The following is a 23,588-nucleotide window of genomic DNA, read 5'->3' on the forward strand; positions in this document are numbered from 1 at the left end:
TTTATAAATGTATTTATTTAGGTACTTATATATGCATGTACGTATGACTTACATTCTCCAGTATGGTAGTACTTTTAGTACTTTCTACAAATTTCATCTAAATTGTATTATGAATTATTATTATTATTATTATTATTATTATTATTATTATTATTATTATTATTATTATTATTATTTATTATTATTATTACTAGCAAGATACCCGTGCTTCGCTACGGTATTATACTGAAATTTAGAATTGAATGCTTATTGTTTTATATATAATCCACCGAAATTCGCGATCTGACTCGTTTTCTGAGAGAATCCCCCAAAATTCGTGACCTGACTCGTTTTCTAATAGATTACGGCAAGTTTCCTCCCATTCTTTAATCTTTCTTTCCAGCAATCGATTTCGTAACTCACGGGCTAGGTCCAAGTATTCCACCCGGTCAGTTCGGTTCTCAAATCTTTGCCATCCCTCCCTATAAGAATTTTTTTGCTATTTTGTTTTACGTCGCACGACACAGATATGTCTTATGGCGACGATGGGAGAGGAAAGGCCTAGGAAGTGGAAGGAAGCGGCCGTGGCGTTAATTAAGGTACAGCCCCGGCATTTGCCTGGTGTGAAAATGGCAAACCACGGAAAACCATCTTCAGGGCTGCCGACAGTGGGGCTCGAACCCACTATCTCCCGATTACTGGATACTGGCCGCATTTAAGCGACTGCAGCTATCGAGCTCGGTATAAGCATTTTTAATGTGGATCAAATCCTTCAGGAGATCCAGCGTCGTGTCGTCTTGGGTGCCTTGGCGATACTGAGCCCGCGGCCGGACTGCATTCTTAGTCATTACACCTTCAGGACCCGTTTCCAGCGCGGTCCGCACATTTGACGACGGTCCAGAACATTATTATTATTATTATTATTATTATTATTATTATTATTATTATTATTATTATTATTTTTATTGTTATTATTATTATTTATTATTATTATAGAGTTTCTGGACCCAACAACAAGATGCAAGACCGCTACTTGGCGGTAGATTATATCTGCTGCCATTGTCATTGTTGACAATGTGACCAGCACCATTGTCGCGCGTAGGCAAGTGTGCGGGATTTCTGGCCATACGAATGACAAACTTCCGTGTATTATCGAACTTATTATAGAGGTGAAAAATTGAGCGTTCAATTTCATTCCTATAGTTTATTTCAAATGTGTTTAAATTGTTATCTATATGCCAGGGAAATCTACTGTAATCTAAGAACGTTCTCCGAAGGAAAAGCTGGCTCTTGAAAACGAACCCAGGAAAGATTAAAAATGATCGGTTTATGATCAGAATAAGTACATCGAAAATCTACAGCCTGTTTCCAGTCATTCGACAGGGTCAGGTATGGAATGAATAAAGGCCCCATCTAGCGGCGACAATAGGAATCGTGCCGGCAGCCGAAACCTGTCGCACTACTCTGGGGCAATGATTAATGAATGACAAATGAAATGATATTGGACAGTGTTGCAGGAATGAATGATGACAGGGAAAACCGGAGTATCCGGAGAAAAACCTGTCCCGCCTCCGTTTTGTCCGGCACGAATGTCACATGGAGAGACCGGGATTTGAACCACGGAACCTAGCTGTGAGAGCCCGGCGCGCTGCTGTCTGAGCAACGGAGGCTCCTTAAAAATACATAATGAACAGTAAAATCAATTGGTCTCACATCCTTTTACACCACACCGCCGTTAAGTTTATTTACCCCCCCCCCCTCCCAACGAAAAACTAAAAGAAGGCTGTTTCTTTATGTTTAAAGGAGGTTCCAATCACCGATGTTCACCTCTATTACCTTCAGTTTGGGATTAAAATAATTCACATTTTTCACTATCATACTCCTCTCCCCACCCAAGTGAATTTTCCGGCAAAAAAATGCGTGTTTCTTTAATAGTAAAGGATCTTCTAAATACCAATTATCACGATTGTAACTTCTTAAGTTTTTGATTTATGTGTCTTCATGAAAGGAATTCAACTCCTTTTCACTCCCGCCCCCAAAACGGACTTTTCTTTGTTTTTAAAGGAGATCCAAATACCAATTTTCACGTCTGTAGGCCCTAACAACTTTATTTTTTATTAGATATAAGTATTCTCATACAATTAAGTCAATTAATTTTTCAAACATTTCACCTCACCCCCCCCCCCCCCTCCTCACCATTCATTGGATTTTCCGAGAATACGTGTTTCTTTACTTTTAAAGCAGATTCCAAATATCAAATTTCACGTCGGTAACATATTTATTCTTGAGATAACAGTAGCCTAATTAAAATAATTCAACATCATTTTCAGTCACATTTACCCACCCAAGTGGTATTTCCGAAAACTAAAAATACACGTTTTAAAAATACCATTTTTCACTTCTGTAACATGTTAATTTTTTTGAGATATACTGTATAAATTCTCATTTTAAAATTTCACCCCCTTTTTTGGTTCCCCTTAAGAGGAGTTTCCAAAAACAAATCACCTATATTTCTTTACATTTACAGGAGATTCCAAATACAAATTTTTACGTCTGTAACATTATACGTTTCTCAGATATTCTGTAGATATAGTCTTTCAAAAAATTCACCCCAATATGTCACTCCTGTTTAACCGCTATTAATTGTATTTTCCAAAACAAAAAAAAGGTTTCTTTATTTTTAAAGGAGATCCCATATACAAATTTTCAGTTCTATAATATCTTCAGTTTCTGAGATATATGTATCTCATTAAAGGGATTCAAGCCATTATTCACCCTTTTACAACCCTCCTATTCGGATTTACAGAAAACAAAAAATACGTGTTCCTTTATTTTTAAAGGAGATTCTAAGTATCAATTTTTAAATGTGCAAACTTTTAAAGTTTTGAGATATAGATACACTCATTTTAAAAATCCCCCCTTTTTACCCCCTCCCCACTATTTGGATTTTCCAAAAGCAAAAAAGAGAAATGTTTCTTTATTTTTAAAGGAGATCCCAAATACCAATTTTCAGTTCTGTAATATCTTCGTTTTCTGAGATTTAAGTATCCTCATTAAAGGTATTCAAGCCCTTTTACACCCCTCCTATTGGGATTTTCCGAAAACAAAAAATACATGTTTTTTTGTTTTTAAAGAAGATTCTAAATACCAATTTTTACATCTATAAACTTTAAACGTTTTCTGATATAGATACACTCATTTTAAAAATCCACCCCCCTTTTCACCCCCCATTATTTGGAGTTTCCTAAAACAAAAAAATACGTGTTTCTTTATTTTTAATGGAGATCCCAAACACCAATTTTCAGGCCTGTAATATCTTCAGTTTCTGAGATATACGTATCCTCATTAAATGCATTCAACCCCTTTCTCACCCCTTTCCACCCCTCCTATTGGGATTTTCCGAAAACAAAAAATACGTGTTTCTTTATTTTTAATGAAGATTCTAAATACCAATTTTTACATCTGTAAACTTTCAAAGTTTTGAGATATAGATACACTCATTTTAAAAATTCACCCCACTTTTCACCCTCCCACTAATTGGATTTTCCAAAAACAAAAAATAAGTGTTTCTTTATTTTCAAAAGAGATCAAAAGTACCAATTTTCAGGTATGTAATATCTTCAGTTTCTGAGATATAAGTACCGTAATCCTGATTAAAGTCATTAAGCCCCTTTTTCGCCCCTTTTCACCCGTCCTATTGGGATTTTCTGAAAACAAAAAATACGTGTTTCCTTATTTTTAAAGAAGATTCTAAATACCAATTTTCACATTTGTAATGTTTTAAAGTTTTGAGATATAGATACACTAATTTTAAAATTTCACCCCCCTTTTCACCCCCTTAGCGACGGTATATCCAAAAATCCTCTCTTAGTGAGCACCTACATCTTAATATGAATGTATCCCCAAAATTTCATTTCTTTATGTCCAGTAGTTTTGGCTCGGCGATGATGAATCTGTCAGTCAGTCAGTCAGGACAAGCTATTTTATATATATAGACTAGCAAGGTACCCGTGCTTCGCTACGGTATTATACTGAAATTTATAATTGAACTAGCAAATGTACCCGTGCTTCGCTACGGTATTCTACATTGTATACGGATATCGACGTAAATACTGTGCGTGCAGCAAATGAGATTGTTTTAAAATTGCATGTCTCTTAGCCTTATCCGAGAAATAGCATGGGGAAGTCCACATACGTTGTTTCCAATGTAAAGTGAGGGTTGCGGAGTTGTGATGATAACGCCAGGCTCACTTGCCTACTGCCATTCACAATCGAGTTGGCAAGTTTACATTATAATTGCAGGCCCCAATGCCTACTGCGCGGTCACAATCGATTAGGAGAGTTTTAGTTACAATGGCAGACCCATTTCCTACTTTCAGACAGGTTACAGTTGAGGAGTTTTTATTATAATACCAGGCAACTTCCCTACCACCAGTCAAAATTGAGTTGTGTAGTTATCATTATAATGACAGTCCCTTTTTACTGCTGCTAGCCAGCTTACTGCCAGTCACACAGAATTAGTGAGTTTCCATGAAAATAGCAGGCCACTATGCCTAATGCTAGTCAAATTTTAGATTAAAACATTTGTTTATAATGGCGGGCATCCTGGCCTAGAGCCAAACACAATAGAGTAGGGGACTTTCGAACAAAACTGCATGATCCCTTGCCTTCTGCAAGACAAATCGAAAAGTGAATTATTCATTAAAATGGTAGGCCCTCCTTACTAATGCCAGTTACACAGGAGTTGGAGAAGGACCCCATTCCTACTGCCAGCAGTCAAAGTCGTTGTAGGGAGTACTGATTACAATAGCAGACACATCATTTCTCGATCGCTACAAATCGACATCAATGAATATATACAGATGGACATACGAAAGTATATGAATGTTTACAATATTGCAGACCTTCATTTACAAATTAACTGCTGCTAAATGGTACGTCATATCGACAAAGGATTGTACCGTAAGGCTCAGTATATAGCGATCTAAATGGCTGGTCCTATGATATTTTCTCGCATCTAATCTATTCATGGGTCAGATTGAATCAGAAACGTTGAATAGGTTGAAATTTGTGTAAGATTATCTTACATTGCATTACTTTTCGGATAATTATGTGACATAGCATTTGGCTCACATATGGGTACTGGGTGGGCCAATGTTCGTGTAGAGTTTGATCATACTATCTTTCCTGTAAGTGGTTGAAATGATGCACATGAGAAGAAAAGGTTAAGAAATTAATTTCCATTAAGGCAGGTAGATTTGCATTAAGTTTGGTTGTATGTATTTTGAGGGAGTGCAAAATCACGGTTTCGGTTTTGTATAAACCCCCAATTAGTTCAGGGATTTAGAAACAATATTTGCCCTAAAACCTCCCCAAAGGATAGGTGGATTCTAAATATGAAGTTTGGTGGAAATATATCCAGTAGTTTTCAAGTTAGAGAAAGACAAACAGACCAAACAAACAAACAAACAAACAAACAAACAAACAAACAAACAAACAAACTAACTAACTAACTAACTAACTAACTAACAGACACCAAGGAAACCTACCCTTGGACAGATGGATGCTATATATAAAATTTGGTTCAAATATCTTGTTAGTTTTCAAGTTTGTAAGAAGTACGCTTTACACGCACCCGCTCTTGCGTTAAGTCCGCTGGGATTTGTACCGAAAAACGGTCCGTTAATGATATCTCCCTTACTAAATCCTGTTATCGAAATGATGCACATGAGAAAAAAAGGTTTAGAAATTAATTTTCATTAAGGCAGGTTGATTTCCATTAAGTTCGGTTGTGTACACTTTGAGGGAGTGCAAAATCACGGTTTCGGTTTCATAAAAATCCCCACTCAGTTCAGGGATTTAGAAACGATATTTGCGCTAAAACCTACCCAAGGAGAGGTGGATTCTAAATGTGAAGTTTGGTGGAAATATATATTTAGTAGTTTTCAAGTTATAGAAGGACAGACAAACAGATAAACAGACAAAGAGACTAACAGACAAACAGACAAACAGACACCAAAGCTAAAAATGATGCAGATGGTCATTATTACACCTGAAACGGATAACTGTACGGAAATTACGCCAAAATTATCAATGTACAGACACACAGTCGTTACGATTTTATTTTTAGCGCTAAAACCTACCCAAGGACAGGTGGATTCTAAATGTGAAGTTTGGTGGAAATATACCCAGTAGTTTTCAAGTTATAGAAGGACAGACAAACAGACAAACAGACAAACAGACACCAAAGCTAAAAATGATGCAAATGGTCATTATTACACCTGAAACGGATAATTGTACGGAAATTTCGCCAAAATAATCAATGTACAGACACACGGTTTTATTTATATAGATGACGGATAAGCATGAGCACGTTGAAAAGTGCAGACTTCCACTTCGAGATTCATATCTCCTAAACGGTTTATGATATTAGGAAACGGTTTGCGCCATCAGACGCCTCATTTATGGCTCTACATGTTTGTTTCCAAACCATTTCCTTGTATCTCCCATATTAAGGGGGTAAATTGAGTTCAAATTTTGAATAGGGTGAAATTTGGGTGCATTTTTAACATTTTACATTACATTTTGCCTACTTATGTATAAGCTAGAATCATGAAATTTGGTACACATATGTCCCTTAATAGTGCCAATGTTCGCACACAACGTGATGATCCTATCATTCTTATAAGTGTGTCAAACAATAAAATATACTTGTAAAAATCACCAAATTTACGAACAATCCAGAAATACGGCCCAATTTAACGTATAAGGGAGAGAGATACGACAAAATGTCACAGGACCAAAGTTGTAGATCACTCCGAATTGAAGGCACATTGTGCCATCCGTTTTGTGATACGACTTACCGTTTAGCCAAAAAATAGCTCAAAAGGAATGTCTGCACAGTCATTAAAATTGCCTCAATATTTCCATATCTTTGGGGGTAAAAAGTGAAAAATTTGAACATCTTGGAATTTTCCCGTCGGTTAGGGACCAAAAGCTATAATTTCACCAAATTTCAATTGTCTACCTCGTCTCGCAGGTTGTGCCGCCATCTTGATTTGGGGGGATGGGGGATAAAAATGAGGAAATTCCCGAAACTTTTTAAGCCCACGAAACCTATAGGTTATCGTTTTGGATATACTATACGACTGTGTTCTTATGCTGAGCCCAAAATTTGAGCCCCCCCCAGCGTGCCCCCTTCAGGGAATTTTGAGAATTTGCGATTTTTCTAGGGATCCTGGGGTCATCTGTTTCCCTCGTACCAAGTTTCAAATTTCTGAGATTTCTGGAAGTGCCTCATTAATTCACGTCTTTTTTCATTTTTAAATATTTATATATACATCGCTCCAGCCCGACTTGCTTTTATATATATAGATGACGGATAAGCATGAGCACGTTGAAAAGTGCAGACTTCCACTTCGAGATTCATATCTCCTAAACGGTTTATGATATTAGGAAACGGTTTGCGCCATCAGACGCCTCATTTATGGCTCTACATGTTTGTTTCCAAACCATTTCCTTGTATCTCCCATATTAAGGGGGTAAATTGAGTTCAAATTTTGAATAGGGTGAAATTTGGGTGCATTTTTAACATTTTACATTACATTTTGCCTACTTATGTATAAGCTAGAATCATGAAATTTGGTACACATATGTCCCTTAATAGTGCCAATGTTCGCACACAACGTGATGATCCTATCATTCTTATAAGTGTGTCAAACAATAAAATATACTTGTAAAAATCACCAAATTTACGAACAATCCAGAAATACGGCCCAATTTAACGTATAAGGGAGAGAGATACGACAAAATGTCACAGGACCAAAGTTGTAGATCACTCCGAATTGAAGGCACATTGTGCCATCCGTTTTGTGATACGACTTACCGTTTAGCCAAAAAATAGCTCAAAAGGAATGTCTGCACAGTCATTAAAATTGCCTCAATATTTCCATATCTTTGGGGGTAAAAAGTGAAAAATTTGAACATCTTGGAATTTTCCCGTCGGTTAGGGACCAAAAGCTATAATTTCACCAAATTTCAATTGTCTACCTCGTCTCGCAGGTTGTGCCGCCATCTTGATTTGGGGGGATGGGGGATAAAAATGAGGAAATTCCCGAAACTTTTTAAGCCCACGAAACCTATAGGTTATCGTTTTGGATATACTATACGACTGTGTTCTTATGCTGAGCCCAAAATTTGAGCCCCCCCAGCGTGCCCCCTTCAGGGAATTTTGAGAATTTGCGATTTTTCTAGGGATCCTGGGGTCATCTGTTTCCCTCGTACCAAGTTTCAAATTTCTGAGATTTCTGGAAGTGCCTCATTAATTCACGTCTTTTTTCATTTTTAAATATTTATATATACATCGCTCCAGCCCGACTTGCTTTTATATATATAGATGACGGATAAGCATGAGCACGTTGAAAAGTGCAGACTTCCACTTCGAGATTCATATCTCCTAAACGGTTTATGATATTAGGAAACGGTTTGCGCCATCAGACGCCTCATTTATGGCTCTACATTTTTGTTTCCAAACCATTTCCTTGTATCTCCCATATTAAGGGGGTAAATTGAGTTCAAATTTTGAATAGGGTGAAATTTGGGTGCATTTTTAACATTTTACATTACATTTTGCCTACTTATGTATAAGCTAGAATCATGAAATTTGGTACACATATGTCCCTTAATAGTGCCAATGTTCGCACACAACGTGATGATCCTATCATTCTTATAAGTGTGTCAAACAATAAAATATACTTGTAAAAATCACCAAATTTACGAACAATCCAGAAATACGGCCCAATTTAACGTATAAGGGAGAGAGATACGACAAAATGTCACAGGACCAAAGTTGTAGATCACTCCGAATTGAAGACACATTGTGCCATCCGTTTTGTGATACGACTTACCGTTTAGCCAAAAAATAGCTCAAAAGAAATGTCTGCACAGTCATTAAAATTGCCTCAATATTTCCATATCTTTGGGGGTAAAAAGTGAAAAATTTGAACATCTTGGAATTTTCCCGTCGGTTAGGGACCAAAAGCTATAATTTCACCAAATTTCAATTGTCTACCTCGTCTCGCAGGTTGTGCCGCCATCTTGATTTGGGGGGATGGGGGATAAAAATGAGGAAATTCCCGAAACTTTTTAAGCCCACGAAACCTATAGGTTATCGTTTTGGATATACTATACGACTGTGTTCTTATGCTGAGCCCAAAATTTGAGCCCCCCCAGCGTGCCCCCTTCAGGGAATTTTGAGAATTTGCGATTTTTCTAGGGATCCTGGGGTCATCTGTTTCCCTCGTACCAAGTTTCAAATTTCTGAGATTTCTGGAAGTGCCTCATTAATTCACGTCTTTTTTCATTTTTAAATATTTATATATACATCGCTCCAGGCCGACTTGCTTTTATATATATAGATGACGGATAAGCATGAGCACGTTGAAAAGTGCAGACTTCCACTTCGAGATTCATATCTCCTAAACGGTTTATGATATTAGGAAACGGTTTGCGCCATCAGACGCCTCATTTATGGCTCTACATTTTTGTTTCCAAACCATTTCCTTGTATCTCCCATATTAAGGGGGTAAATTGAGTTCAAATTTTGAATAGGGTGAAATTTGGGTGCATTTTTAACATTTTACATTACATTTTGCCTACTTATGTATAAGCTAGAATCATGAAATTTGGTACACATATGTCCCTTAATAGTGCCAATGTTCGCACACAACGTGATGATCCTATCATTCTTATAAGTGTGTCAAACAATAAAATATACTTGTAAAAATCACCAAATTTACGAACAATCCAGAAATACGGCCCAATTTAACGTATAAGGGAGAGAGATACGACAAAATGTCACAGGACCAAAGTTGTAGATCACTCCGAATTGAAGGCACATTGTGCCATCCGTTTTGTGATACGACTTACCGTTTAGCCAAAAAATAGCTCAAAAGAAATGTCTGCACAGTCATTAAAATTGCCTCAATATTTCCATATCTTTGGGGGTAAAAAGTGAAAAATTTGAACATCTTGGAATTTTCCCGTCGGTTAGGGACCAAAAGCTATAATTTCACCAAATTTCAATTGTCTACCTCGTCTCGCAGGTTGTGCCGCCATCTTGATTTGGGGGGATGGGGGATAAAAATGAGGAAATTCCCGAAACTTTTTAAGCCCACGAAACCTATAGGTTATCGTTTTGGATATACTATACGACTGTGTTCTTATGCTGAGCCCAAAATTTGAGCCCCCCCAGCGTGCCCCCTTCAGGGAATTTTGAGAATTTGCGATTTTTCTAGGGATCCTGGGGTCATCTGTTTCCCTCGTACCAAGTTTCAAATTTCTGAGATTTCTGGAAGTGCCTCATTAATTCACGTCTTTTTTCATTTTTAAATATTTATATATACATCGCTCCAGCCCGACTTGCTTTTATATATATAGATGACGGATAAGCATGAGCACGTTGAAAAGTGCAGACTTCCACTTCGAGATTCATATCTCCTAAACGGTTTATGATATTAGGAAACGGTTTGCGCCATCAGACGCCTCATTTATGGCTCTACATGTTTGTTTCCAAACCATTTCCTTGTATCTCCCATATTAAGGGGGTAAATTGAGTTCAAATTTTGAATAGGGTGAAATTTGGGTGCATTTTTAACATTTTACATTACATTTTGCCTACTTATGTATAAGCTAGAATCATGAAATTTGGTACACATATGTCCCTTAATAGTGCCAATGTTCGCACACAACGTGATGATCCTATCATTCTTATAAGTGTGTCAAACAATAAAATATACTTGTAAAAATCACCAAATTTACGAACAATCCAGAAATACGGCCCAATTTAACGTATAAGGGAGAGAGATACGACAAAATGTCACAGGACCAAAGTTGTAGATCACTCCGAATTGAAGGCACATTGTGCCATCCGTTTTGTGATACGACTTACCGTTTAGCCAAAAAATAGCTCAAAAGGAATGTCTGCACAGTCATTAAAATTGCCTCAATATTTCCATATCTTTGGGGGTAAAAAGTGAAAAATTTGAACATCTTGGAATTTTCCCGTCGGTTAGGGACCAAAAGCTATAATTTCACCAAATTTCAATTGTCTACCTCGTCTCGCAGGTTGTGCCGCCATCTTGATTTGGGGGGATGGGGGATAAAAATGAGGAAATTCCCGAAACTTTTTAAGCCCACGAAACCTATAGGTTATCGTTTTGGATATACTATACGACTGTGTTCTTATGCTGAGCCCAAAATTTGAGCCCCCCCCAGCGTGCCCCCTTCAGGGAATTTTGAGAATTTGCGATTTTTCTAGGGATCCTGGGGTCATCTGTTTCCCTCGTACCAAGTTTCAAATTTCTGAGATTTCTGGAAGTGCCTCATTAATTCACGTCTTTTTTCATTTTTAAATATTTATATATACATCGCTCCAGCCCGACTTGCTTTTATATATATAGATGACGGATAAGCATGAGCACGTTGAAAAGTGCAGACTTCCACTTCGAGATTCATATCTCCTAAACGGTTTATGATATTAGGAAACGGTTTGCGCCATCAGACGCCTCATTTATGGCTCTACATGTTTGTTTCCAAACCATTTCCTTGTATCTCCCATATTAAGGGGGTAAATTGAGTTCAAATTTTGAATAGGGTGAAATTTGGGTGCATTTTTAACATTTTACATTACATTTTGCCTACTTATGTATAAGCTAGAATCATGAAATTTGGTACACATATGTCCCTTAATAGTGCCAATGTTCGCACACAACGTGATGATCCTATCATTCTTATAAGTGTGTCAAACAATAAAATATACTTGTAAAAATCACCAAATTTACGAACAATCCAGAAATACGGCCCAATTTAACGTATAAGGGAGAGAGATACGACAAAATGTCACAGGACCAAAGTTGTAGATCACTCCGAATTGAAGGCACATTGTGCCATCCGTTTTGTGATACGACTTACCGTTTAGCCAAAAAATAGCTCAAAAGGAATGTCTGCACAGTCATTAAAATTGCCTCAATATTTCCATATCTTTGGGGGTAAAAAGTGAAAAATTTGAACATCTTGGAATTTTCCCGTCGGTTAGGGACCAAAAGCTATAATTTCACCAAATTTCAATTGTCTACCTCGTCTCGCAGGTTGTGCCGCCATCTTGATTTGGGGGGATGGGGGATAAAAATGAGGAAATTCCCGAAACTTTTTAAGCCCACGAAACCTATAGGTTATCGTTTTGGATATACTATACGACTGTGTTCTTATGCTGAGCCCAAAATTTGAGCCCCCCCAGCGTGCCCCCTTCAGGGAATTTTGAGAATTTGCGATTTTTCTAGGGATCCTGGGGTCATCTGTTTCCCTCGTACCAAGTTTCAAATTTCTGAGATTTCTGGAAGTGCCTCATTAATTCACGTCTTTTTTCATTTTTAAATATTTATATATACATCGCTCCAGGCCGACTTGCTTTTATATATATAGATGACGGATAAGCATGAGCACGTTGAAAAGTGCAGACTTCCACTTCGAGATTCATATCTCCTAAACGGTTTATGATATTAGGAAACGGTTTGCGCCATCAGACGCCTCATTTATGGCTCTACATTTTTGTTTCCAAACCATTTCCTTGTATCTCCCATATTAAGGGGGTAAATTGAGTTCAAATTTTGAATAGGGTGAAATTTGGGTGCATTTTTAACATTTTACATTACATTTTGCCTACTTATGTATAAGCTAGAATCATGAAATTTGGTACACATATGTCCCTTAATAGTGCCAATGTTCGCACACAACGTGATGATCCTATCATTCTTATAAGTGTGTCAAACAATAAAATATACTTGTAAAAATCACCAAATTTACGAACAATCCAGAAATACGGCCCAATTTAACGTATAAGGGAGAGAGATACGACAAAATGTCACAGGACCAAAGTTGTAGATCACTCCGAATTGAAGACACATTGTGCCATCCGTTTTGTGATACGACTTACCGTTTAGCCAAAAAATAGCTCAAAAGAAATGTCTGCACAGTCATTAAAATTGCCTCAATATTTCCATATCTTTGGGGGTAAAAAGTGAAAAATTTGAACATCTTGGAATTTTCCCGTCGGTTAGGGACCAAAAGCTATAATTTCACCAAATTTCAATTGTCTACCTCGTCTCGCAGGTTGTGCCGCCATCTTGATTTGGGGGGATGGGGGATAAAAATGAGGAAATTCCCGAAACTTTTTAAGCCCACGAAACCTATAGGTTATCGTTTTGGATATACTATACGACTGTGTTCTTATGCTGAGCCCAAAATTTGAGCCCCCCCCAGCGTGCCCCCTTCAGGGAATTTTGAGAATTTGCGATTTTTCTAGGGATCCTGGGGTCATCTGTTTCCCTCGTACCAAGTTTCAAATTTCTGAGATTTCTGGAAGTGCCTCATTAATTCACGTCTTTTTTCATTTTTAAATATTTATATATACATCGCTCCAGCCCGACTTGCTTTTATATATATAGATGACGGATAAGCATGAGCACGTTGAAAAGTGCAGACTTCCACTTCGAGATTCATATCTCCTAAACGGTTTATGATATTAGGAAACGGTTTGCGCCATCAGACGCCTCATTTATGGCTCTACATGTTTGTTTCCAAACCATTTCCTTGTATCTCCCATATTAAGGGGGTAAATTGAGTTCAAATTTTGAATAGGGTGAAATTTGGGTGCATTTTTAACATTTTACATTACATTTTGCCTACTTATGTATAAGCTAGAATCATGAAATTTGGTACACATATGTCCCTTAATAGTGCCAATGTTCGCACACAACGTGATGATCCTATCATTCTTATAAGTGTGTCAAACAATAAAATATACTTGTAAAAATCACCAAATTTACGAACAATCCAGAAATACGGCCCAATTTAACGTATAAGGGAGAGAGATACGACAAAATGTCACAGGACCAAAGTTGTAGATCACTCCGAATTGAAGGCACATTGTGCCATCCGTTTTGTGATACGACTTACCGTTTAGCCAAAAAATAGCTCAAAAGAAATGTCTGCACAGTCATTAAAATTGCCTCAATATTTCCATATCTTTGGGGGTAAAAAGTGAAAAATTTGAACATCTTGGAATTTTCCCGTCGGTTAGGGACCAAAAGCTATAATTTCACCAAATTTCAATTGTCTACCTCGTCTCGCAGGTTGTGCCGCCATCTTGATTTGGGGGGATGGGGGATAAAAATGAGGAAATTCCCGAAACTTTTTAAGCCCACGAAACCTATAGGTTATCGTTTTGGATATACTATACGACTGTGTTCTTATGCTGAGCCCAAAATTTGAGCCCCCCCAGCGTGCCCCCTTCAGGGAATTTTGAGAATTTGCGATTTTTCTAGGGATCCTGGGGTCATCTGTTTCCCTCGTACCAAGTTTCAAATTTCTGAGATTTCTGGAAGTGCCTCATTAATTCACGTCTTTTTTCATTTTTAAATATTTATATATACATCGCTCCAGGCCGACTTGCTTTTATATATATAGATGACGGATAAGCATGAGCACGTTGAAAAGTGCAGACTTCCACTTCGAGATTCATATCTCCTAAACGGTTTATGATATTAGGAAACGGTTTGCGCCATCAGACGCCTCATTTATGGCTCTACATTTTTGTTTCCAAACCATTTCCTTGTATCTCCCATATTAAGGGGGTAAATTGAGTTCAAATTTTGAATAGGGTGAAATTTGGGTGCATTTTTAACATTTTACATTACATTTTGCCTACTTATGTATAAGCTAGAATCATGAAATTTGGTACACATATGTCCCTTAATAGTGCCAATGTTCGCACACAACGTGATGATCCTATCATTCTTATAAGTGTGTCAAACAATAAAATATACTTGTAAAAATCACCAAATTTACGAACAATCCAGAAATACGGCCCAATTTAACGTATAAGGGAGAGAGATACGACAAAATGTCACAGGACCAAAGTTGTAGATCACTCCGAATTGAAGGCACATTGTGCCATCCGTTTTGTGATACGACTTACCGTTTAGCCAAAAAATAGCTCAAAAGAAATGTCTGCACAGTCATTAAAATTGCCTCAATATTTCCATATCTTTGGGGGTAAAAAGTGAAAAATTTGAACATCTTGGAATTTTCCCGTCGGTTAGGGACCAAAAGCTATAATTTCACCAAATTTCAATTGTCTACCTCGTCTCGCAGGTTGTGCCGCCATCTTGATTTGGGGGGATGGGGGATAAAAATGAGGAAATTCCCGAAACTTTTTAAGCCCACGAAACCTATAGGTTATCGTTTTGGATATACTATACGACTGTGTTCTTATGCTGAGCCCAAAATTTGAGCCCCCCCAGCGTGCCCCCTTCAGGGAATTTTGAGAATTTGCGATTTTTCTAGGGATCCTGGGGTCATCTGTTTCCCTCGTACCAAGTTTCAAATTTCTGAGATTTCTGGAAGTGCCTCATTAATTCACGTCTTTTTTCATTTTTAAATATTTATATATACATCGCTCCAGCCCGACTTGCTTTTATATATATAGATGACGGATAAGCATGAGCACGTTGAAAAGTGCAGACTTCCACTTCGAGATTCATATCTCCTAAACGGTTTATGATATTAGGAAACGGTTTGCGCCATCAGACGCCTCATTTATGGCTCTACATGTTTGTTTCCAAACCATTTCCTTGTATCTCCCATATTAAGGGGGTAAATTGAGTTCAAATTTTGAATAGGGTGAAATTTGGGTGCATTTTTAACATTTTACATTACATTTTGCCTACTTATGTATAAGCTAGAATCATGAAATTTGGTACACATATGTCCCTTAATAGTGCCAATGTTCGCACACAACGTGATGATCCTATCATTCTTATAAGTGTGTCAAACAATAAAATATACTTGTAAAAATCACCAAATTTACGAACAATCCAGAAATACGGCCCAATTTAACGTATAAGGGAGAGAGATACGACAAAATGTCACAGGACCAAAGTTGTAGATCACTCCGAATTGAAGGCACATTGTGCCATCCGTTTTGTGATACGACTTACCGTTTAGCCAAAAAATAGCTCAAAAGGAATGTCTGCACAGTCATTAAAATTGCCTCAATATTTCCATATCTTTGGGGGTAAAAAGTGAAAAATTTGAACATCTTGGAATTTTCCCGTCGGTTAGGGACCAAAAGCTATAATTTCACCAAATTTCAATTGTCTACCTCGTCTCGCAGGTTGTGCCGCCATCTTGATTTGGGGGGATGGGGGATAAAAATGAGGAAATTCCCGAAACTTTTTAAGCCCACGAAACCTATAGGTTATCGTTTTGGATATACTATACGACTGTGTTCTTATGCTGAGCCCAAAATTTGAGCCCCCCCCAGCGTGCCCCCTTCAGGGAATTTTGAGAATTTGCGATTTTTCTAGGGATCCTGGGGTCATCTGTTTCCCTCGTACCAAGTTTCAAATTTCTGAGATTTCTGGAAGTGCCTCATTAATTCACGTCTTTTTTCATTTTTAAATATTTATATATACATCGCTCCAGCCCGACTTGCTTTTATATATATAGATGACGGATAAGCATGAGCACGTTGAAAAGTGCAGACTTCCACTTCGAGATTCATATCTCCTAAACGGTTTATGATATTAGGAAACGGTTTGCGCCATCAGACGCCTCATTTATGGCTCTACATTTTTGTTTCCAAACCATTTCCTTGTATCTCCCATATTAAGGGGGTAAATTGAGTTCAAATTTTGAATAGGGTGAAATTTGGGTGCATTTTTAACATTTTACATTACATTTTGCCTACTTATGTATAAGCTAGAATCATGAAATTTGGTACACATATGTCCCTTAATAGTGCCAATGTTCGCACACAACGTGATGATCCTATCATTCTTATAAGTGTGTCAAACAATAAAATATACTTGTAAAAATCACCAAATTTACGAACAATCCAGAAATACGGCCCAATTTAACGTATAAGGGAGAGAGATACGACAAAATGTCACAGGACCAAAGTTGTAGATCACTCCGAATTGAAGACACATTGTGCCATCCGTTTTGTGATACGACTTACCGTTTAGCCAAAAAATAGCTCAAAAGAAATGTCTGCACAGTCATTAAAATTGCCTCAATATTTCCATATCTTTGGGGGTAAAAAGTGAAAAATTTGAACATCTTGGAATTTTCCCGTCGGTTAGGGACCAAAAGCTATAATTTCACCAAATTTCAGTTGTCTACCTCGTCTCGCAGGTTGTGCCGCCATCTTGATTTGGGGGGATGGGGGATAAAAATGAGGAAATTCCCGAAACTTTTTAAGCCCACGAAACCTATAGGTTATCGTTTTGGATATACTATACGACTGTGTTCTTATGCTGAGCCCAAAATTTGAGCCCCCCCAGCGTGCCCCCTTCAGGGAATTTTGAGAATTTGCGATTTTTCTAGGGATCCTGGGGTCATCTGTTTCCCTCGTACCAAGTTTCAAATTTCTGAGATTTCTGGAAGTGCCTCATTAATTCACGTCTTTTTTCATTTTTAAATATTTATATATACATCGCTCCAGCCCGACTTGCTTTTATATATATAGATGACGGATAAGCATGAGCACGTTGAAAAGTGCAGACTTCCACTTCGAGATTCATATCTCCTAAACGGTTTATGATATTAGGAAACGGTTTGCGCCATCAGACGCCTCATTTATGGCTCTACATGTTTGTTTCCAAACCATTTCCTTGTATCTCCCATATTAAGGGGGTAAATTGAGTTCAAATTTTGAATAGGGTGAAATTAGGGTGCATTTTTAACATTTTACATTACATTTTGCCTACTTATGTATAAGCTAGAATCATGAAATTTGTTACACATATGTCCCTTAATAGTGCCAATGTTCGCACACAACGTGATGATCCTATCATTCTTATAAGTGTGTCAAACAATAAAATATACTTGTAAAAATCACCAAATTTACGAACAATCCAGAAATACGGCCCAATTTAACGTATAAGGGAGAGAGATACGACAAAATGTCACAGGACCAAAGTTGTAGATCACTCCGAATTGAAGGCACATTGTGCCATCCGTTTTGTGATACGACTTACCGTTTAGCCAAAAAATAGCTCAAAAGAAATGTCTGCACAGTCATTAAAATTGCCTCAATATTTCCATATCTTTGGGGGTAAAAAGTGAAAAATTTGAACATCTTGGAATTTTCCCGTCGGTTAGGGACCAAAAGCTATAATTTCACCAAATTTCAATTGTCTACCTCGTCTCGCAGGTTGTGCCGCCATCTTGATTTGGGGGGATGGGGGATAAAAATGAGGAAATTCCCGAAACTTTTTAAGCCCACGAAACCTATAGGTTATCGTTTTGGATATACTATACGACTGTGTTCTTATGCTGAGCCCAAAATTTGAGCCCCCCCAGCGTGCCCCCTTCAGGGAATTTTGAGAATTTGCGATTTTTCTAGGGATCCTGGGGTCATCTGTTTCCCTCGTACCAAGTTTCAAATTTCTGAGATTTCTGGAAGTGCCTCATTAATTCACGTCTTTTTTCATTTTTAAATATTTATATATACATCGCTCCAGCCCGACTTGCTTTTATATATATAGATGACGGATAAGCATGAGCACGTTGAAAAGTGCAGACTTCCACTTCGAGATTCATATCTCCTAAACGGTTTATGATATTAGGAAACGGTTTGCGCCATCAGACGCCTCATTTATGGCTCTACATGTTTGTTTCCAAACCATTTCCTTGTATCTCCCATATTAAGGGGGTAAATTGAGTTCAAATTTTGAATAGGGTGAAATTTGGGTGCATTTTTAACATTTTACATTACATTTTGCCTACTTATGTATAAGCTAGAATCATGAAATTTGGTACACATATGTCCCTTAATAGTGCCAATGTTCGCACACAACGTGATGATCCTATCATTCTTATAAGTGTGTCAAACAATAAAATATACTTGTAAAAATCACCAAATTTACGAACAATCCAGAAATACGGCCCAATTTAACGTATAAGGGAGAGAGATACGACAAAATGTCACAGGACCAAAGTTGTAGATCACTCCGAATTGAAGGCACATTGTGCCATCCGTTTTGTGATACGACTTACCGTTTAGCCAAAAAATAGCTCAAAAGGAATGTCTGCACAGTCATTAAAATTGCCTCAATATTTCCATATCTTTGGGGGTAAAAAGTGAAAAATTTGAACATCTTGGAATTTTCCCGTCGGTTAGGGACCAAAAGCTATAATTTCACCAAATTTCAATTGTCTACCTCGTCTCGCAGGTTGTGCCGCCATCTTGATTTGGGGGGATGGGGGATAAAAATGAGGAAATTCCCGAAACTTTTTAAGCCCACGAAACCTATAGGTTATCGTTTTGGATATACTATACGACTGTGTTCTTATGCTGAGCCCAAAATTTGAGCCCCCCCCAGCGTGCCCCCTTCAGGGAATTTTGAGAATTTGCGATTTTTCTAGGGATCCTGGGGTCATCTGTTTCCCTCGTACCAAGTTTCAAATTTCTGAGATTTCTGGAAGTGCCTCATTAATTCACGTCTTTTTTCATTTTTAAATATTTATATATACATCGCTCCAGCCCGACTTGCTTTTATATATATAGATGACGGATAAGCATGAGCACGTTGAAAAGTGCAGACTTCCACTTCGAGATTCATATCTCCTAAACGGTTTATGATATTAGGAAACGGTTTGCGCCATCAGACGCCTCATTTATGGCTCTACATTTTTGTTTCCAAACCATTTCCTTGTATCTCCCATATTAAGGGGGTAAATTGAGTTCAAATTTTGAATAGGGTGAAATTTGGGTGCATTTTTAACATTTTACATTACATTTTGCCTACTTATGTATAAGCTAGAATCATGAAATTTGGTACACATATGTCCCTTAATAGTGCCAATGTTCGCACACAACGTGATGATCCTATCATTCTTATAAGTGTGTCAAACAATAAAATATACTTGTAAAAATCACCAAATTTACGAACAATCCAGAAATACGGCCCAATTTAACGTATAAGGGAGAGAGATACGACAAAATGTCACAGGACCAAAGTTGTAGATCACTCCGAATTGAAGACACATTGTGCCATCCGTTTTGTGATACGACTTACCGTTTAGCCAAAAAATAGCTCAAAAGAAATGTCTGCACAGTCATTAAAATTGCCTCAATATTTCCATATCTTTGGGGGTAAAAAGTGAAAAATTTGAACATCTTGGAATTTTCCCGTCGGTTAGGGACCAAAAGCTATAATTTCACCAAATTTCAATTGTCTACCTCGTCTCGCAGGTTGTGCCGCCATCTTGATTTGGGGGGATGGGGGATAAAAATGAGGAAATTCCCGAAACTTTTTAAGCCCACGAAACCTATAGGTTATCGTTTTGGATATACTATACGACTGTGTTCTTATGCTGAGCCCAAAATTTGAGCCCCCCCCAGCGTGCCCCCTTCAGGGAATTTTGAGAATTTGCGATTTTTCTAGGGATCCTGGGGTCATCTGTTTCCCTCGTACCAAGTTTCAAATTTCTGAGATTTCTGGAAGTGCCTCATTAATTCACGTCTTTTTTCATTTTTAAATATTTATATATACATCGCTCCAGCCCGACTTGCTTTTATATATATAGATGACGGATAAGCATGAGCACGTTGAAAAGTGCAGACTTCCACTTCGAGATTCATATCTCCTAAACGGTTTATGATATTAGGAAACGGTTTGCGCCATCAGACGCCTCATTTATGGCTCTACATGTTTGTTTCCAAACCATTTCCTTGTATCTCCCATATTAAGGGGGTAAATTGAGTTCAAATTTTGAATAGGGTGAAATTTGGGTGCATTTTTAACATTTTACATTACATTTTGCCTACTTATGTATAAGCTAGAATCATGAAATTTGGTACACATATGTCCCTTAATAGTGCCAATGTTCGCACACAACGTGATGATCCTATCATTCTTATAAGTGTGTCAAACAATAAAATATACTTGTAAAAATCACCAAATTTACGAACAATCCAGAAATACGGCCCAATTTAACGTATAAGGGAGAGAGATACGACAAAATGTCACAGGACCAAAGTTGTAGATCACTCCGAATTGAAGCACCATTGTGCCATCCGTTTTGTGATACGACTTACCGTTTAGCCAAAAAATAGCTCAAAAGAAATGTCTGCACAGTCATTAAAATTGCCTCAATATTTCCATATCTTTGGGGGTAAAAAGTGAAAAATTTGAACATCTTGGAATTTTCCCGTCGGTTAGGGACCAAAAGCTATAATTTCACCAAATTTCAATTGTCTACCTCGTCTCGCAGGTTGTGCCGCCATCTTGATTTGGGGGGATGGGGGATAAAAATGAGGAAATTCCCGAAACTTTTTAAGCCCACGAAACCTATAGGTTATCGTTTTGGATATACTATACGACTGTGTTCTTATGCTGAGCCCAAAATTTGAGCCCCCCCCAGCGTGCCCCCTTCAGGGAATTTTGAGAATTTGCGATTTTTCTAGGGATCCTGGGGTCATCTGTTTCCCTCGTACCAAGTTTCAAATTTCTGAGATTTCTGGAAGTGCCTCATTAATTCACGTCTTTTTTCATTTTTAAATATTTATATATACATCGCTCCAGCCCGACTTGCTTTTATATATATAGATGACGGATAAGCATGAGCACGTTGAAAAGTGCAGACTTCCACTTCGAGATTCATATCTCCTAAACGGTTTATGATATTAGGAAACGGTTTGCGCCATCAGACGCCTCATTTATGGCTCTACATGTTTGTTTCCAAACCATTTCCTTGTATCTCCCATATTAAGGGGGTAAATTGAGTTCAAATTTTGAATAGGGTGAAATTTGGGTGCATTTTTAACATTTTACATTACATTTTGCCTACTTATGTATAAGCTAGAATCATGAAATTTGGTACACATATGTCCCTTAATAGTGCCAATGTTCGCACACAACGTGATGATCCTATCATTCTTATAAGTGTGTCAAACAATAAAATATACTTGTAAAAATCACCAAATTTACGAACAATCCAGAAATACGGCCCAATTTAACGTATAAGGGAGAGAGATACGACAAAATGTCACAGGACCAAAGTTGTAGATCACTCCGAATTGAAGGCACATTGTGCCATCCGTTTTGTGATACGACTTACCGTTTAGCCAAAAAATAGCTCAAAAGAAATGTCTGCACAGTCATTAAAATTGCCTCAATATTTCCATATCTTTGGGGGTAAAAAGTGAAAAATTTGAACATCTTGGAATTTTCCCGTCGGTTAGGGACCAAAAGCTATAATTTCACCAAATTTCAATTGTCTACCTCGTCTCGCAGGTTGTGCCGCCATCTTGATTTGGGGGGATGGGGGATAAAAATGAGGAAATTCCCGAAACTTTTTAAGCCCACGAAACCTATAGGTTATCGTTTTGGATATACTATACGACTGTGTTCTTATGCTGAGCCCAAAATTTGAGCCCCCCCAGCGTGCCCCCTTCAGGGAATTTTGAGAATTTGCGATTTTTCTAGGGATCCTGGGGTCATCTGTTTCCCTCGTACCAAGTTTCAAATTTCTGAGATTTCTGGAAGTGCCTCATTAATTCACGTCTTTTTTCATTTTTAAATATTTATATATACATCGCTCCAGCCCGACTTGCTTTTATATATATAGATGACGGATAAGCATGAGCACGTTGAAAAGTGCAGACTTCCACTTCGAGATTCATATCTCCTAAACGGTTTATGATATTAGGAAACGGTTTGCGCCATCAGACGCCTCATTTATGGCTCTACATGTTTGTTTCCAAACCATTTCCTTGTATCTCCCATATTAAGGGGGTAAATTGAGTTCAAATTTTGAATAGGGTGAAATTTGGGTGCATTTTTAACATTTTACATTACATTTTGCCTACTTATGTATAAGCTAGAATCATGAAATTTGGTACACATATGTCCCTTAATAGTGCCAATGTTCGCACACAACGTGATGATCCTATCATTCTTATAAGTGTGTCAAACAATAAAATATACTTGTAAAAATCACCAAATTTACGAACAATCCAGAAATACGGCCCAATTTAACGTATAAGGGAGAGAGATACGACAAAATGTCACAGGACCAAAGTTGTAGATCACTCCGAATTGAAGGCACATTGTGCCATCCGTTTTGTGATACGACTTACCGTTTAGCCAAAAAATAGCTCAAAAGGAATGTCTGCACAGTCATTAAAATTGCCTCAATATTTCCATATCTTTGGGGGTAAAAAGTGAAAAATTTGAACATCTTGGAATTTTCCCGTCGGTTAGGGACCAAAAGCTATAATTTCACCAAATTTCAATTGTCTACCTCGTCTCGCAGGTTGTGCCGCCATCTTGATTTGGGGGGATGGGGGATAAAAATGAGGAAATTCCCGAAACTTTTTAAGCCCACGAAACCTATAGGTTATCGTTTTGGATATACTATACGACTGTGTTCTTATGCTGAGCCCAAAATTTGAGCCCCCCCAGCGTGCCCCCTTCAGGGAATTTTGAGAATTTGCGATTTTTCTAGGGATCCTGGGGTCATCTGTTTCCCTCGTACCAAGT

This window comes from Anabrus simplex, chromosome 3 (genome assembly GCF_040414725.1).
Source record: "Anabrus simplex isolate iqAnaSimp1 chromosome 3, ASM4041472v1, whole genome shotgun sequence".
In the NCBI taxonomy this organism is placed as follows: domain Eukaryota; kingdom Metazoa; phylum Arthropoda; class Insecta; order Orthoptera; family Tettigoniidae; genus Anabrus; species Anabrus simplex.